Source organism: Ahaetulla prasina, chromosome 1 (genome assembly GCF_028640845.1).
Source record: "Ahaetulla prasina isolate Xishuangbanna chromosome 1, ASM2864084v1, whole genome shotgun sequence".
NCBI lineage: Eukaryota > Metazoa > Chordata > Lepidosauria > Squamata > Colubridae > Ahaetulla > Ahaetulla prasina.
In genome coordinates this window covers 335,244,496-335,252,426 of record NC_080539.1, presented here as the reverse complement: position 1 = coordinate 335,252,426, position 7,931 = coordinate 335,244,496, and positions in this window count along the sequence as shown.

Genomic DNA, 7,931 nt, shown 5'->3' with positions numbered 1-7,931 from the left:
TCTCTTATATAGTAAAAGGCTTTGGAAACATATGTGTTTGTACTAAGCAGGTTGAAAAAATTCTCATGATCTAGACTGGGTGTGTGTGTGTGTGTGTGTGTGTGTGTGTGTGTGTTGTTGGGGGGAGACAGAAGAAGAGAAATATGTCAACTAACATTTTTCAAAATATGTTTTAGCGTAGGTGCTACATTTCTAAACCATTGGTCATACTGTTTTCAGCTGATGTGTGCTAAGGTCCAGTAACATGGAGAGTCTCAGTTTGTCCATTGTTTAGAGGTTTAGGGCTCCCTTCCTCTTGTTTGTTGATTTTAGACAACCGTGCTCTGTTGGGTTAATGAAAGAATCCTGCAGGGAAAAGGAATTAAATCTGGGAAAGCTCAGAAGGATTTTTTTCAATCCAAATAGCAACTCTGCCTCTTTGAGAATATACAAGCTGTTGGAAAAGAGAGTGAATCAGAAATTGATTCATGGACAAATTGTAAAACTACAAGAGGTATAACAGCATAACAGCATGGGCTGAAAGTTCCTGGTTGAACTCACTCTCTCACTAAGTGAGTCTGACCTCAACCTCCATCTGCTAAATGCTGTAAAACCAGGTTTATGCAACTTGCATGCCCCATGAAAAAAAATACTGCTTATCAGGGTTGATGGTAGCTCAACAAGGGCCTCATTTAGAGATAAATAAGATGAACCAACAAGACAGTGTTATGACTTTATGGCTGAGAAAAACATGGTAAATTTGCTGTTCTTCAGTAGCTTCCTTGTAACTACTCCGGGTGGTAGGAATGAATGGAGGGAAACAGCAGAGGAACGGAGCAGCAGCATTAAAGCAATGTAGTTACAACTGCCATCTTTATTATTGTGGGAGGTAAGTTGAGAACAAGAACTTCTCAGAGTACAGATGTCAGTTATGCCATCAACCAGCAGTCACCCACTTTCAAGGCAAAGAAACATAGGCAAAAAGTCTATTAAACAATGGGATTGGTGGGAGAAAGAAACACCAGAATTAAACTATTATGGTATAAAAAGGGAATTATATCCCCATGCTGACAGTAGGCAACCATCTGTTTTAATGGCATCTTCCTAGTATGTAATAAAGATTCTTATTGGCCAGGCTAGGCCATAAGCTGAGTATGAGCCTACAGCTACAGCCTAATCACTCTGTGCCAAACTTAGTATCAGGGAAATGTTGCCGAGATCTTGTCAGTGAGCCCGAAAGCTTGATTGTCCTCATTTATTCCCATAGCAATGGGAAGAAAGCCATCACATATTGCTCAAGGATTAAAAAGATGGATACCATCCCCTGTCATCAAGTAGACAGCACCATGTTCCAGAATCAAAATCAGGTGGCTATCCAAATGAACCAGCTGAAAGAAATTATGACAGCAAGAAGATTTGGGGCATTTAGAAAGCATTGGCCCAGTCTCCTTGAAGGGACAAAATATCTCTTTCAGGTCCAAAGTACCACAAAAATGTGGAATCCTTACAAGCTTCTCATAGATTCAGATAGTGCCAGTGTCTCATTTTAACTCCTTCCTTGAGGGAAGAAAACTTGCAGCTTAGCCAAGGCAGATGGCCAGCTGGACATTTTGGAGTATTTAAAACGCTTCTGATTTTTGGTGACCTCATATTACAGCAAACATCAAGGCTTTTATATCTTCTTACCACACTTGTTGCTATTCCAAGCCATTTGCCGACAAGTTTTCCAAAGCCACAACTTACCCAATCATCTCCTTTCTAATAGAGGCACATAATTCATATCACATTTTTGGAAAGCTATTTTTCAAATATTGGATGTTAAGCTCTATGTGTCTTCTGCCCATCGCTTGCAGTTAGATGGATAAATGGGAAAAATAAATGCCACTTGATTATCTTCATTGCTGTGTAAACTACCAAAAGACAATTGCTCTGATTGTGTTCTTATTGCTAAATTTGCCTATAAGAACTCAGTTCATCAGATGTCACTATTTTAGGCCAACTATGGTTACCACCCATGGATGTTGTCAAATGCTTCCTGACTCTCATCTCTATTGGAAGCTTCTTATTTTCTCCAGGAACTACAAGCTACTTAACACCTCCTAAAAAAAAAACCAAAAAAAAAATCCAGAATCATGCCAAAACATACAAGCACCCTCACTGCAGTTGGAAAACATATCTGGATTTCTATGAGATTTATTCTTTTTACACAACTGTCTAGAAGTCTGAATATCAATTTTATTGAATCATTTCCTATACTTGGACATATCAGTCCTATAGCCTTTCATTTGCAGCAGCTGGTTTTCCATCACTTTTTTTTGTTCCTGGGTGCCTCCAGCACCTTCCTGTATCTCTGCCCCACCTTTTTTTTATTTGCATTTATATCCCACCCTTCTCTGAAGACTCAGGGCGGCTTACACTATGTCAAGCAATAGTCTTCATCCATTTGTATATTATATACAAAGTCAACTTATTGCCCCCAACAATCTGGGTCCTCATTTTACCTACCTTATAAAGGATGGAAGGCTGAGTCAACCTTGGGCCTGGTGGGGCTTGAACCTGCAGTAATTGCAAGCAGCTGCTGTTAATAACAGACTGTCTTAGCAGTCTGAGCCACTCAAGGACCTTGTTCATTTATTGATGGGGATAAAAGGAATTCAGATCAAAGCAAACTCCAGATTCTCAGTGTGGGCTAGAATATCTTATTCCTGGGAAGGGCTACTAGATAGAGAACAGTCATGGAGAAACCAGATGATTCTTAGAGTTTTGGAGGGACAGAGGAATTGATTTGGGGAGCGAAGGGGGAGATTTGGACATCTAATGAGAAAACAGATGTTGCTCTGACCAAAGTTGACAAGAGGAGTTCTGGAATAATGGAAACTCCTGATGAATAAGTAGAAGTACAATTTTTCTTCCCACTCTTTCAGCCTGATGACAGAAGAAAGGTAATTACAACAGCCTGGAAAATGGGGAGACTTTTCTGACCATCAAAAGAATAAATGAAAATTCTATCTGTGCACACTCAACTATCAGGTCAAATAGAACCAATACATAAACTTAGCTCCATTGTCTTCAGCTTTCAAGGCTGGAATAAAAAGAACCAAAAGTTAATTGATGTAAAATGAAAAGCAGAAGAAAAAAAATGCTTTCAGATTTAAACTCTCTCTCTCCCTCCCCCTCCCTCCCATACACCAAAGTTATGCAGTAGGCTAGTCTTCTGCAAACAGATAACTTCTTTCTTGTCTGCAATAAAGCAATTTATGAAACCTTGCTGAGTCTGTGAAGCTTCTTCAATTATTGAATGTGAGTTAAGTTCCTGTATAGTCAATATTTATTGCCATGAATGACAACTTATTATCCCATATGCCCCTTGTTCATCCAGTGCAAGGTGGCTAAAGGGCATACATACATACATAAATACTCCTTTAATGTAGAGTTTTATGTCTAATCATAATGAGAAAATTCCTTTGCTTGGGCTTTTTCAGACCAGGCAGCAAGGGAGACATTAATATGTGAAATGAAAAATGTGTAACAATAATAACAAAAGCCGTACAATCCTATCCATAGCATCCTTTGGCCATTTCCAACAATAGTTCAGAAACAACACCAAGAAACATTTTTAAAAACTTCTCAACTATCCTGAGAGTAAAGTAGAAAAGCAGAAAACGTTTGAGAAATGGAAACACCATTAATGTTCACCTTTTAAACCATGCGCTCCAGATCAGGCTTTCCTCAAGGATTTTATGCTATTGGTCATCTTCAGTAAATTTTTATTTTCTAGAGATGGGCTTAGGTTGCCTTAGTTAAAGGAGTAAAAGAAATACTGCATTTCTACAGACCAACGTTTATTTGAATCTGATAATAGATCCAGAGAAATCTTCAAAGAGTTGCTCTACTTTAACAAAGATTCAAAGGAAACACTTTCTTGAAGCTGCTTTGAAAAGTGATTGAACCCCTTCATTTTTCAGACATTGCTCTGCTTCCTTAGCCCTTCCTTGTCCCAGTTTTTCCAGCAATGTTTGCCAGGCTTTGCCAAATGGTGTTGGAGGACGTCCTTTTCTATCTTCCCCAAAGCCGGAAGCGGCTCCCACACAAGAACCCTATGCCTATGCAAAAGCCATTCTTGGTCTGTCAGGAAACAAAGAGGGGACAAAGTGGAGCTTCAAGGCAATGCAAGGCAAACTCTTTGCTTCAAAGAAGAGAACCATATTACTTCTACAGTCCAGATCTTTTCATCAAGATAAATCTAAGTTGTCTTGCATCAGCCTGCTTAAGAATACTATGCAAAAACAATTGAAGGAAGTGTTTTACAAGTTTGATGTAGTGATTAAAGCACCAGGTTATAAACAGGAAGACACTGAGTTCTAGTCCCAACTTAGACACAAAGCCAGCTGGGTGACTTTGGGCCAGTCACTTTCACTCAGCCCTAGAAAAGAGTCAGTGGCAAAGCACTTCTGAAAAACCTTGCCAAGAAAACTTCAGGAATTTGTCCAGGCACTCTCTGAGAATTAGACATGACTTAACAGAAGAAAATGTATACATACATACATACAGACAGACAGACATACATACATACACTGTATATATATGTGTGTGTGTGTGTGTGTGTGTGTGTGTGAGTGTGTGTGTGTGTGTGTGTTTTCGTAGGTTTTCATGGGTATAGATATGTAGGTCTTGGCATATTCGGGTCTTTTTTTGTGTAAGGTTGAGAGTATCTTAGCGACATTTCGATGAGGTCTCATCATCTTCAGGATGGTGCTTTCGGCTTTGAGCTTCTGTGGGCAAAGCATGGTCGGAGCTGCCGTCTCTCTATAAATACTGGTGGGGAGGTGGGGAGTGTTGCTGTGAGTGGGTTGGTTGGCTGTGTGGTTGGTTGGCTGTGAGGCAGCCGACCAATCTGCAAACACCCACTCCATCTACCAATCAAGATGCAACCACACAATCAACCAACCCGCTCACAGCAACACTGTGAGCCGAAGCTGAAGCCTGAAGATGACGAATGAGACTTCGTCGAAACGTCGCCAAGACACTTCCAATTTTACGTGGGAGAAAACCCGAATAACCAAAGACCTAAATACAAACACCCGCGAAAACCTCAGAAAACAAATTTATATATATATATAAAATAAAGTCCCAGAAAGAGGGGCAAATAACTAAATAACAAATAAATAAAGAGGGGCAAATAACTAAGGCAGAATATCAGCAAATAGCCCGAGCCTGTAAAGATGAAGTGAGGAAAGCTAAGGCTCACAATGAACAAAGGCTAGCGACAAAAGTAAAAAATAACCAAAAAAGCTTCTTCCAACATGTTAAAAACAAGAAAAAAGTCAAGGAAACAATTGGCCCATTGCTGGGAGAAAGTGGCAAGAAGATGACAAGCAACAGGGAGAAAGCAGATCTACTTAACTCATATTTTGCATCTGTCTTTACACAAAAGGAAAAAACAATCCAACCTATCAAAAACAGCACTACAAAAAACAGATTAGAAACACAAGTTAAAATAGGGAAGAAAATGGTAAGTGAACACCTGTCTACCCTAGACGAGTTCAAATCACCAGGACCGGATGGATTACACCCCAAGGTTCTGAAGGAACTGGCAGACGTGATCTCAGAACCACTGAACTATATCTTTCAAAGATCCTGGAGCACAGGATCTGCCAGAGGAGCTGCCAGAGGACTGGAAAAGAGCTGATGTAGTTCCCATCTTCAAAAAAGGGAAAAAAACAGATCCAGGAAACTACAGACCTATCAGTCTGACCTCAATACCGGGGAAGATTCTGGAAAAGATAATCAAGCAACGAATCACCGAACACCTAGAAGCAAACAAAGTAATAACCAAAAGCCAACATGGGTTTGTCAACAACAGATCATGCCAGACTAATCTTATCGCATTCTTTGACAAAATGACAAAATTAGTAGACCAGAGGAATGCTGTCGATATAATTTACTTGGACTTCAGTAAAGCATTTGATAAAGTAGACCATAACCTACTACTAGATAAAGTAGAAAAATGTGGGTTAGACAGCACCACCACCAGATGGATTCGTAACTGGCTGACCAACCGCACTCAACGTGTAGTCCTCAACGGAACTACATCCACATGGAGGGAAGTATGCAGTGGAATACCCCAAGGCTCTGTTTTAGGCCCAGTACTCTTCAACATCTTCATCAATGACTTGGACGAGGGGATAGATGGGAACTCATCAAATTTGCAGATGACACCAAGCTGGCAGGAATAGCCAACACTCCAGAAGATAGGCTCAAGTTACAGAAAGATCTTGACAGACTTGAACATTGGGCGCTATCTAACAAAATGAAATTCAACAGTGAAAAAAGTAAGGTTCTACATTTAGGCCAAAAAACAAAATGCACCGGTACCGTATATGTGGTACCTTGCTCAATAGTAGTACCTGTGAGAGGGATCTTGGAGTCCTAGTGGATAACCATTTAGATATGAGCCAGCAGTGTGCAGCAGCTGTTAAAAAGCCAACACAGTTCTGGGCTGCATAAACAGAGGATAGAATCAAGATCACGTGAAGTGTTAGTACCACTTTATAATGCCTTGGTAAGGCCACACTTGGAATATTGCATCCAGTTTTGGTCGCCACGATGTAAAAAGATGTTGAGACTCTAGAAAGAGTGCAGAGAAGAGCAACAAAGATGATTAGGGACTGGAGGCTAAAACATATGAAGAACGGTTGCAGGAACTGGGTATGTCTAGTTTAACAAAAGAAGGACTAGGGGAGACATGATAGCTGTGTTCCAATATCTCAGGGGCTGCCACAAAGAAGAGGGAGTCGGGTTGTTCTCCAAAGCACCTGAGGGTAGAACAAGAAGCAATGGGTGGAAACTGATCAAAGAAAGAAGCAACTTAGAACTAAGGAGAAATTTCCTGACAGTTAGAACAATTAATAAGTGGAACGACTTGCCTTCAGAAGTTGTGAATGCTCCAACACTGGAAATTTTTAAGAAAATGTTGGATAACCATCTGACTGAGATGGTGTAGGGTTTCCTGCCTGGGCAGTGGGTTGGACTAGAAGGCCTCCAAGGTCCCTTCCAACTCTGATGTTATGTTATGTTATGTTATGTTAAAAGGTGTGCATACACCCTTGCAGACAAACCAGGACAAGGTTTAAACTAATTATGTGGCTCTTGTGAAGGATCAATTTCTTTAATCACTTCAAGACAGGGGCTTCATTGGTAGTAACTTGCATCACTTTGGAATGCTTTGTGCAGTCTTGATCCCAATAAGCATCCATTATATGAGTGTCCCATTAGCTAAGAATAGAAACAGGCAGATGCCTTCATTTAACAGACAAGTTACTTTTTTCTAAACCTGCCTACTAGTGCCAGTCTAGCAGTATTCTCTAAAGTGATGCAATTAAATCAAAAGTGGTTGCCTCTCACTTGACATAGCAATGTAGCATTCCCACTGCAAAAAATTATCCACTTCATTATTTGCGTCTTTATATGTAGATTTGTAATGCATATAATGTACTAAACTGGCAGGGGACACTGCTATTAATTTTTATTATTTATTTTTCTCAGTATCAATAAAATAAATAACTCTGGCAAGATTACCTTAACTGATGCAATGGTGCAGGAACCTCAAAATGATATTTCATGATATCATGCAAAGCCCAAAATGAAGAAAACCACATCTTGTCCTTTAGACTGAAGTGGTGTTTAAGAATTCAAGCAGCTGGTTTTGGCAGACATCTAATTGTAATACTGTAACAACACTGCAGGCAATTTTCTTTGATTTAATTAGATGAACTGTGGTATTTTCTCCTTTTTTTTGGAAAAGGATTTATTATGTAGAAATGAAATATGTATAAATTTAATTTTTAATCTTGTCACTACAGAAGTGGGAAGGAATGAACTGATTCTTTTAATTTGCCTTTTTTTGTTTAAGGAGAAAATTAGATTAATTTTATCACATGTGTTTATGAGTA